General features: G+C 42.0%; 1 long non-coding RNA gene across 1 annotated transcript; it reads right to left on the bottom strand.

Annotated features, from left to right (window-relative positions):
- Positions 1–2,002: 2,002 nt before the first annotated feature.
- Positions 2,003–10,789, bottom strand: LOC132023918 (uncharacterized). The gene is made up of 3 exons (XR_009406096.1): positions 10,643–10,789; positions 9,783–9,929; positions 2,003–2,204 (listed from the first exon to the last, which is right to left on the bottom strand). It is a non-coding gene; the product is annotated as an uncharacterized LOC132023918 (long non-coding RNA).
- Between the last annotated feature and the right edge of the window lie 798 nt (positions 10,790–11,587).

Here is an 11,587-nt window from a genome sequence, read left to right as displayed (position 1 = left end):
CAAACATTGAGCACCTAATAATTAAGATAAATATTAACAGAAATATTTCTTTCTGAAGAGAGAAATAGCAATACAATAAAAGTAAGGAATTTCAATAGCCCAATGTCAAAAATGGGTAGATCAATGAAACAGAAAATCAATAAATACTGAACCTGAACAACACTTTAGATCAAATAGATCTAACAGATGTATTGCCAACATTCCATCCAACAGCAGCATGGAGCATTCTTCAGAGTGGATCATATGGACTTTCCTCAATAAATTAAAAGTAAAATTACCATTTGACCCAGCAATCCCACTTCTGGGTACAGATCTAAAAGAAATCAACTTACTATCTTTAAGAAATGTCTACACTGCCATGTTCATTGCAGCACTATTCACAGTAGCTAGAATATGGAAAGAATATAAGGGTCTGTCAACAGATGAACAGAGAAAGAAACGTGGTATAAACAATGGAATGTTATTTAGCCTTTAAAAAGAAGGAAATCACACAATTTGCAACAACAGGAATGAAACTGAAGGACATTATGCTAAGTGAAATAAGCCAGACACAGAAAGACAAATATCACAGTATCTCACTTATATGTGGATTTTTTAAAAAGCTATACTTAGAGTGACAGAGTGTAGAAGTTACCAGAGACTGAGGGATAGCAAAAAGGAAACATATTGATCAAAGGGTACAAATTTTCAGTTATCAGATGAATAAGTTCTGGTGATCTCATGCCCAGCATGGTGACTATAGCTAATAATACTGTATTCTATACTTGAAATTTGCTAAGAGTAGATCTCAAGGGTGGTGAGACTATGGGAGTTGATGGTGACTATGGGAGTTGATGGATATGCTAATTAATTGATTGTGATGATCATTTCACAATGTATACATATATCAAAATATCACCTTATATATCTTAAATGACAACAATTTTTATTTGTCAAAAATAAATACATAACATGCTATGGTGAATGCTGTGAAGTGTGTAAACTTGGCGATTCACAGACCTGTACCCCTGGGGCTAATAATATATTATATATTAATTTAAAAATTTAAAATTTAAAAAATAAATGAATACATAACAATAAAAAAATAAAAGTCCTATGAGCTATACAGAACAATATTTCTTCTTCATTGCATATGCTTGATGGAAGTTCTGATATTTTCTTCCCACTGTTATTTTTTTGGATGGGAATCCCCCTCCCCAATACATGAACCTGAGTTTGCCACCAACGCACGGAAGCTGCTGCAGTTGTTCTAAGAAACACACACTTTAGGTCCTTGCCTCTATACAGATGGTGTCGGCATCGTGTTGAGCCAACAGGTTAACTGAAACAATATGATGTTGGCCTTTCCTAAGTGAAAAAAAAAAAAGGGACTCCATTGACAATTTCGTGTTTGATGTATTTTGTACATTGCAAGTACTCAATAATGCTGGTTAAATGAATAGTTGCAAAAACATGCTGCCGGTAAATAAAGTCTGAAGTCTTGGCTCCAGTTAACATTTTAGATGGGGAAGATAAAAATGATGGCTCTACATTCAACATTTGTCAGGAAGGATGTAGCCTGAGGGGCAATGTTACCGGTGTGCGATTTAAATAGCACCACCACAGTAATTAGTTGGGTAAAAGGAAATTGATTCTGCATATTTTTTTTAATCTATGCAGTGTGTACACATATAAAGCTTAAACTGGTTTAAACATTGAGGTGATTTATGCAGAAGCCCAGCAAGTATGACAGGAAGTATATTCAGATGGGAAAGCTACTGTCAACTGGAAATATAAATGTGCTTGTGGTGTCTTTCTGGCAATCTTAATTTTATTGCTCTGAACATAAACATTTATATGGTGAAGGAACATAAAAGTCTCATTTTTTTTTCTAAGCAACTTTCAGGTATGTTGCTTACGTCACAGCTCCACATCGTGCCACGGCACTGTAGAGGACGCAGGAAGACTCTTGGCCAACAGTTCAAATTCCTGGGTTTTGCAGTAGCAGAATCCAGCCAAGGAAAAAAAAAATTAATTAGATGCATCTATTCATTAAATTCATGTCCGTGGAAATTTGAGTCTCCACACTCGGTATTATCTCACCTCTGGCCATTGATCTTCTACTTGTCCACTGTGTGTATTGTAATTATCGGTTGTCGTGACTCTGCGACTCTCTGAATCAGCTTTTCGAACACGGGGACTGGATCCTCCTCCACGTATCATGCCTGACAAATAAAAGGCTTTCAGGAATGCTTGTGACATAATCTTTGGGGCCTCTCTGGGATTTAGAGTCACAATGTCAACCTCAAGTTCTCTCTCTCCATTCTCAAGTCCTCTTTACCCAACTTTGTACTAGCGGCTAGCACTGATGGTTGTGTGTCACATCCAGGCACCGGGACACACACCCCGACATGCATTCCCATAACTTCCTCAGTGCAAGTCTGGAGGATTGATATTATGACTATCAGTCGTTGTCTTCATTCTCCAAAGAGAAAACTGGAGTTTAACCAAGTTATGTAATGTGCCTGAGGTTACACAGCTAGAAAGAGACCAGCCAAGAGTTAAGTCTATATCCCTTGGATTCCAACGCTTCCATGTGATTTTAGGCATTTCACTTAAATTCTCAACTGGAAATGAGCCAAAGGAAAAGCTGAATGCCCATTAGTAATAGATAAAAAGCATCTTGTCTCTGAGGACCTGAGGGCTTGTAAAAATTCCGGGAGTTCTTCATCTCTTCCATCTTCTGTGCCCTCGGTGGAGGCCCTGAGCTTGAGTTTCTGTCCGGGAGAAGTGGGAGGGGGGGAGATGCTCCCACCTGCCCTTAGTGAGCCGCAGGGGTGTCCACTGAAAGAGGGCTGTGGGTGAGGGGGTAGAAACAGGTGATGCTTTCTCCTGCCTTTAAAGGCAAAACCTCCCTGTGGCTGTGGTCCTGCAGTTCTGGACCAGAAGCCAGTACAAAAGCAGGATTCAATTATGGTTTTCACCTTTACATAGCTCTAGGGGAAGAGAAGTATATTAATTAAACATAACCACTGTTGAGTTCGCCGGGCTCCTCCCAGGCTTACCAGGGACGTCTCCCAAAAGAGCATGGTTTCCATGAGCAGCCGGGGGAAGCCCGGAGGCCCATGGCCTCTGTCCCACGCCTCACTTAGCCTACTCCAGGCGCAGAACCTTCCAGAACCCACAGTCTGTAGGCTGGGCCAAGCCCCTGTTCCGAAGTTGGTCCACAGCAGTCTTTGCTCACACTTTTATAACATCGTTCGGCATAGGTGAAAGCACAGCAAAACTGTGAGTGGGAGAAAGATCTTTCTGTCCCTTCCAGCTCGATTTGAGCATGTGGGTGGTAGACAGAGGGAGCCGCCTAATGAATCTGTGAGCAAGGTCTCAGGGTGAGGCAGGGGGCGGGGAAAGATTCAAACACAGGTGGGAGGCCATTCCAGAGGGGTTCCTGCATTAGGCAGAATGTTGGAAGAGGTAGCCCCTAAGAGGTGACTCTTCAGTTCCATGGGTATAGTGCCCAGTCTGAGTGTGGCACAGCTTCCCAACAATCCAGGCATTCAGACAAAGGGGAAAAGGTGGCTTTCCAAGAGGTTATTCTGAAGAAGATTTGCAAGTGCCCAATCCTCTGTCCCCCAAATCGGATCACTAACAACTGGTTACTCCAGGATAGGATGTTTATTTCTTTGTTGAGTTGCTTATTTATAATCCAGCCTTGTCTCAAATCAGCTCTGAGGGGACTGCAATGCAAATTGGACAAAGCAAGAGTATTAAAAATGCAGACACAGACCTACACAACCTCCCAAGTCCGGGAGCCTAGCGGCTGGCCACAGGGTTCACCGTCTATGGAGCAACAGTGACATCTAGTGGTCAGTTAGGTCATACCAGATGAGGTTTGCAATTTGCCCCCAACCTAGAAATAATTAAAGCAGGGAGATTATTTCTTGAGCAACTCAATTTGAGACTCTTCAGAACTTCAAGAAAGGCCTGAATTTTGTGACCGCAAAAACAGGAAAAGACTTCAGTCTGTCTCCCGTCTTACAGCTTTCATGTCCACAGACAGGCTTTTCTCAAATATAGGGAAAAAAAAAAAAGGCTCTCTACAGCCTCATCTATAAAATGGAGCAGGTAATAAACTACCTGCCAAATTGGAGCCAGCAATGAGTTGCCACGGGAAGCACAGTGTGTGCGGACAGCCATAAATGCACACCGGAGGAAAAAAGGAGAGAAGGTATTCCATAAGTCAAACACAGAACAAAGGCAGGAAAGCTGAAAGAATGAGGGCAGATTAATGGTCTCGGGCAGAGAACTGCACTGAGGGTAAGGCCTTTGGTTTACTTGCTGTCATATCTCCAGCACTTAGCACAATATCTGGCATAGAGCGGGTGCTCTGATAGGCTTTTAGTCTGCGAATAAATGAATGAATGAATGAACGAATGAATGAATTGAGGGTTTTCCAGGCGTTGTGTCCTAAAAGACCTGCCAGTTTGGGGATTAGGTGGGTCTGCTCAGCCCAGTTTTGATCCGCATGTTTTCCTCGTGGTTGTCTCTGAAGACCAGTCGGAAAAATAAAGATGCAGAATGATCTTACTGGTCTGAGATTAAAAGGCCAGAACAGGGAGCAGTGTTTGTAAATTCCATGTCTGTGTGGTTTACACTGAAAATCTGCATGTTTAGTTATCTGATTTGCTAACCAAGACATTCAGCGGCTCCCCCATCTCTACTTAACAGCCCGGGAGAATAGAACAGGAACCTGTGGCAGGCAGAAGCCCCCAAGGTCAAGATTCAGACAGCTCCCACTTTATTCTCTTGGGTCCTGATAGCCAGACTTATCTGAAGCCAATCTGAAGAGCCCTTTGGGCAGACATTCTCTAGATGGCTTTGCATAAACTGTATCTCATTTTCAAAATCTCATTTTCAAATTTATCTCATTTTCAAAATATATTTGTAATAAGAAACTAACATTCAGCATAGATAATTTTCTTTAATAACATTTTAGGGGCCAGTTATGTAGAAAAATGTCTTTATTGTTTAGAAGCATTTACTACTCCATCTGTCAATCACGTTGATACAGGGTTAGCAAACAAAGCAAAATATTTTAAAATATAGTCCAAGTAATCTTATACTATTTTCCTCTGGATTCATTTTGGTGGGTGTAGGGGAGAGGTGGTTAAAAAAAATCTTAAACTGTATCAGATGGCACTTTTGCATAGCATATAAAAAATGGCCAAAAGTGATGATTTCCAATTCATGTAATAATTCATCAACCTATAACCTTGCCAAAAAATGTAATAAAACATGATATTCTTGGTAATGGTAGTATGTCTGAGATTCTAATTATAATAAAATACAGAGAAATCCAAAGCAATCTTTTCCTAGAAGTGTAATTAGTACAAAAGAGCATCAAATCCTGGAACAACAAACACATTTGTATTAAGAAGATAATTCTTGGCCATTACTACAAAATTGTTCATTCATGAAAAGGCACGTGTGTATAAATTGTTAGTGCAATTATTATGTGCTTCTCCCCACATGAAATACGGCAATATCCACATTACAACCAATAATAAATTAAAGAGTGTGCATGTGAATTCATTTAACGATTTTACTATGTCTTCCGTGCAGATGGGCTGCGGTCTAGATTAAAGTAAAGATTTGTGAGATTCACGAATTGCTGAAATGAATGATTAGAAATACAACGCAATCTTCCTGCTCAGCAAAGTGTCATTCACCCTCTAACATAGTACATAACTCCACAACTTCCCAAGAGCATATCTCGCATCCTAGAACCTATTCAGCCCTCAGTGGACACAAGTAAATCCTCTGAAAGTCCCGGAGCCCAAGCATTAGGGAAAAGAAAAAGGCACCATCGGAGACCAAAGAAAGGGGCCTTCTGCATCCTTTGTTATGGATGTCGGCTGGACTCTTCTACTGGATTTCATTTAATTCATTACGTAATAGACAAAAGACACGATACAGAAACAATTTTTGAAATGAAAGCCCATTTAAATTCATTTTCTGCATATTTTTGAGGATTTCAAGACAACTTTTAAAAAAAGAATTAGACACAGTGAGACCTTTCAATAACTAGACGTCATCACTCAGCTAAAAATCTCTGCAGTGGCTTCCCATTGCGCACGTTCTAACCACCTGAAATAGCACGTAAGACCTTGGTGCTCTGACAGCATTATGCCTCCCTCCTGCTACCCACATCATAAGCCCTCCCTCCCCAAGCCTCCCCCAGAGAATACTCAGCATCTCAAAAATCACAGAAGGAACCTGTTTATCTACAGCTCCATTAAGCAAGCATCTATTTCACACCTTCCACACCGCTGGCTCGCAGGATAAAATGATGAACAAAACACTGCTCCTGTCTAGAAAGCTTAAAATCCGGTAGACTGCTATCAAATGTTGCAGAGTTCCTCTAGATCTTATGAGGGCATAAGACTCACACCATCTCTCTAATCACCAAGAAGAAGGAGGGTTAGGCCTGAATGGCAGGATAAGTTAAAGCTGGTAGCCAAACTTCCCATTGGGGAAGCAGCTCCAAATTACCAGTTACATCCAAACATGGGCCAGCCTAGACCAGTTACCCAAAAAGACAAGTAACAGGAGAGAGAACTGACCTTCCAAGTACAGAGTGGAGCTCAAGGGAGGTGTCAGCCAGATCGTTCCAGGTTACCAGATTTCTGATCATTCCGAGCAAGAAACAAAGCCCACCACCTGACCATGCTGAGAGAGAAGATCAGGCCCCAGGAAGGCATTGGTAGGAGCAGAGGAGGTGGAGACAAACCCTGGGGACCCAGAAGGCTGAGCAGAAGACAGGGGCCAATTTAAGCTCAGCCAGAGACCGCTCAGGCTACGGAGTGTGAAGAAAGACCAGCACTTCCGAAACCTGGAAGGGCTCAGGATGCCTACCCTTTGGCAGAGAGCAACCAGAAGTATGTGTTGATCAAAGGGGAACAAGAATAAGTTGGCCAGTTTTTGGACGGATCTAAGGAAGGGAAGACCAGACAGTGGAAGAATGGTAGCTTGCTCTCACCGCTGACCAAGATTTCGCATCAATGTGAGGAAGGAATGCAACAGAGACTAGGTCTCCCATGAATAGCCTCTGTGCCTCTCATTTCCCAAAGCTACGTTAATTGGGCCCTTATTAATCCTCACGGCTGTCTATGCGGTATTACGATCTCCATTCTATAAATCAAGAGACTTGAGGCCCAGAGAAATTAAACTTGTTCAATATCCACACGGTGACTGTGTGTTAGAGCTATGGTTCCAAAACCAGTACTTGTAATCACTACGCTGTGGTACCTCTCTGAGTCATTTATTTGCCCAGGTCTCTTGAGAACTGGAGCCCTACTGGACAGCATTAAAGGCAAGTGCAGTTACGTATAAGGTATTAAGGAGAGCTGGTCACCTAAGAGATTTCCAGGATGACATCACACCAACTTGCCTTTACGATTAAAACAAGCCAGTAGGTGCTAGAATCTTAAGGGGGGAAAAAAGAGCTAAAAAGCATCAACACTGTCTAATCAAAAAATAATCCCAAGAGTCACGTAAATGTATATCTGGCTTATGCCATGGACCAGTGGTCACCAAACAATAATTTCTCTTAAAGCCAAAATGCAGGATCAGAATTAATGAAAAAGAAAAAAGTGGGTTATACAAGGGGGTGACATGTGGAAGGGACTGCTTTCCCTCTGTCACTAGAAGGTGACAGATTTGTTGCTGTAGCCAGCAGTTTCCACAGAGGCAAGGCCGGAAGAAGAAAACTGCACGTCTCAGCAGAGGCACGGAACTTAGGAACCTGCCGACCGAAGCTTGGTGCACTGAATAAAAATATTTACAACACCAGTTTAGGAAATGACCCATTTTCCAGGCATCAACTGCTTTATGCAAATTCACATCCCACAAAAATGTTCCCTTTTAAGTCTACAGCTAGAGGAAGCTGAAATATGTTCTTAGGAATATCGACATGATTGAAACAGCTATTTGTAACTAAACCTGAAAACGCACTGTAAGGGGCATAGCATTAAGGATGCTGTAAATTGAAATTTTGGATGTGCCTCTTTCATATTGGGAATGGGACCTCTGTACGCTTTTTTATTTCTTTTACGCCATTAGAAAGATACGTACGCTCTGCAATTTCGGGATAATGTTTTTGCTTTGCTGCTTAGTGATATAATGGAAAGAACACACAGCTGAAATTTGTCTCTGCAATCCATCTAGAATGTTAACATCCCAGTTATCGTAGAACTTACATTTATTTAGAAAGATGAGACAAATCCCTCTGTTTTTCTTTGTTATCCATTCATTCAGTTCGGCAAATGATACAGGTAAGGAAAAGAAATATAAATGTTCCACTAGACCAATTTCTCAACCGCAGTACTATTGACATTTGAGAGCAGGTAATTCATGAGATGAGATGCAAGTTCATATTACAGGATGTTTATTTAGCAGGATCCCGGCCTCTACCTTCTAGATGCCAGTAACACAACTCCCCCACATGGGACAACCAAAAATGCCTTCAGACGTTGCCAAATGATTACTCCAGGGCAAGTCGCCCCAGTTGGAGATGATGTTCCAGACTGTTCTTCAAGGTGCATTCTCCAAACCCAGGGGGCAGGCATAATTGAGCTCTGATTTTCCTGACATGCGGTCAAGAGCTATCTTTTTTTTCTTTTTTAACCAGAGGCCATTGTGTCTCTGGATGAGTTCTGACCTAAGCCTCTCAAATGCAGTAAACTAGCGGTTCTGCTCTCACATGGCTGAGAAAAATGACCAGAGCCACCTGTGCACAAGGAGAGTTTCCCCCTCGAAGACTGAGGTCCACTTTTGTTTTTGTTTTGGTTTTGGTTTTGCTTGTTGTTTTTGTTTTTTACCTAACCCCTGCTTCCCTATCTTCAATACATCTAGTAATGTTATCAAGGAGACAGCCACCAACTAGCAGGTAACGGCTAGGCCAAGATGATGTGACCTTGGTTCCTGCCCCTTGTTCCCTGGCGCACACACAATGAACCTTGCAGCCTCCTTAAACCACCACCGGCTGCGTGATTATTGTATCCAAATAAGAAACGCACAGATTCTAATCTCCTGATTCTACCTGGTTTGAAACCAAAGAGACACATTTCATTTGTTTCACCAGATCAAATAAAGAGGGAATCTGGCAATAGTGATAAGCCCCAGAGATCAGCTATATTATGTCCCAACTTGACATTTATATGAGCACACGCCTCTCGATCTCCGGAGGTGATTAGATTAAGTGTATTTTAGCCTGCATTTCAGGCACGCAAATCCTCAGAGATTCAAGGACAGGGGCGGATTGTGACGAATGCCATCACTGCTTTTACTCAAATGTTTTCTATTGCCAAGATGCCGCCTCGAATGTGGCTTAGGGTGGAGGACTGCATTTCCACCCAGCGCACACAAAGCCTCTTACATTTCAGGACTGAGGTTTTCGTACCCACCCTAGCTCAGATCCTGAGCAAATATTTCTGCCGTGGAGACATGTGATTATGGTTTCTTATCTGGGCATCGTCCCACATGGCATACTTTACCTCCAGAGACTGAAATCATTTTGCTCAGAGATTTTGATTTACTTCATTAACTCCAGAAACCTCAGGAGAGGCCCTGAGACAGGGCTCTGGAATGCAGGCTGATGGGCGGTGAGTCTCCAGGGTCCAGGGGAGAGCGGCGAAAGGCGCTTCCCTACCTCTGCTCTGTGTTAAAAACAGAAACACTAATGCTCCGTAAAATTCAGAATTATGGCTGAAATGCCAAGTCACCAACAGCTAGCCAAAACCCACCTCTTTGTCCCGGTAAGATAGCAACCAGCAGACCCCGAGCTTGCCATTCCTAAAAGAAGAACGAGCAGACCCGAGGGAGTTCAGATTTCCGATCTGATCATCTCAGGATAGATGCAGAATACATCTTCAAATACACTATTTATTGACCTGGGGAAAAAAGGAAAATATTATAATCTTTATTTATTTTATAAATTATTAAATCCCTTCAATCCAAAAGACAGTTTAGTCTTGGTAAGAAAAATAAAAGATTCTAAGTAGCAGTTCCACGTTATGAATTTTTAAATATTTTGTCTGTGACTGGTCAAAGAAAACGAAGTACTTTCTCTCACTTCCCAGCTTTCTCCTTTACTCTCTATGTATTATTTAATCTATAAATATTATGACCATTCATCCTCTATTTTTGCAAGCACGATTGCAAATATTCTACCCTGTTATCATTGTGTCAGACCCTACCTCGGATTGGGGGAGCCTAATCATAGTGTCCAAAAATTGCTGTAAGTGTCTAATAAGCACAAAACACAAAATACGCAGGAAAAAGTAGTCCCTTGTCATGACCAAACTTCCAAGATCCTGTTACACAGAACTGTCCTGTCTGGGGCAAGAGAAACTCCATAATACATTTTCTTTCTTTGCCTATATTCACCCTCCCTTCAATCCACAAGGGATTTCAGGCAACTCGCAAAAGCACAGACATTACAAAAGAAGAAAAATGGATGAAGGAATCAGGGCAAAGTTAAATGAGGACAGGAAGTTAGTAAACCCCAGAGGAAGACCAGAATACAGACGAGCACAGCGTGGGACCCTGTCTGGTTGCAGAAGGTGAGCTCAGAGCTTGACTGCAAGCTTCCTAGTGACCATACCGATGACAGAAAGACGATGAGTTCTGATATTGAAAGCAAACTGTTCAAGGGAAGCTCTGCTGGAGTCAAGTTCTGAGGTTATCCCTCCCAGGGACACCTCCCAAGGAGGCTCTATCAGACTGGGGCCTCCATGGCACCTGCACTCATCTTTTTCGTCTTCTTAAGCTCTCTCAAGGCAATGCCGCAGCCGTTTCCAACTCGGACATGATTGGCTCCTGTTGCTAAAAAAACAGTCGTTAGGGAGGAAAACTTGGACACACTGTCCAGTGACTCACAGCTCTGCAAATACTTTTCCTCCTTACTCCTTCTTTCTCACAGGTAGATTACATGCATTCTTGTCTCCTTTCTGCCGCTGATTGCCTAACCCCCCACTTCATACCGATGAAGACAGAACCACCTTATAGTCCCACTTTTTCAAAGTTGTATGTGTATGTAATCTCGGCACATCAGCCCCCAGAGTCATTAAGCCTTCGTCTTAATCAGAACCCACCATGCTGTAAAAACACATTCTGCTCTAAAACACACCCTACAAATTTCCATGGAAAATTGTGGAAAATCTGGATTGTGTGAATTTATAACTTTCTGTAATTCATATGGGCCACCTAAGATAATTTGCGCTCAGGAAAACCTTTTTGGAGGTGGTGGAGTGGGGGAGGGAGGAGGGAATATTATGGGAAAAAGCAGGCAGCAGAGACTGATAATGAATATTACATGTTCTCGTAGAGAATGTCTTCAAAGGAGAGGAGGCTTGCCAGCGTAACTGAGTAATGATCTTTGAACACAGCATTAAAGTCATAGCATGAAGGAAGGGAGATAAAATATTTAATGACATCTTAATATTCCCAATCTCACAAAAAGCCAAGAACTGGTCACAGTTCATCAGTGGTCGTACATTTTAATACCCTTGGACAACAATTTCTTTCCAATCAGAGTATTAGAGCTACC

This window comes from Mustela nigripes, chromosome 8, assembly GCF_022355385.1.
Source record: "Mustela nigripes isolate SB6536 chromosome 8, MUSNIG.SB6536, whole genome shotgun sequence".
Lineage (NCBI taxonomy): Eukaryota > Metazoa > Chordata > Mammalia > Carnivora > Mustelidae > Mustela > Mustela nigripes.
Note: the sequence above shows the minus strand (reverse complement) of the source record. Positions and strands in the feature narration are given on the sequence as shown.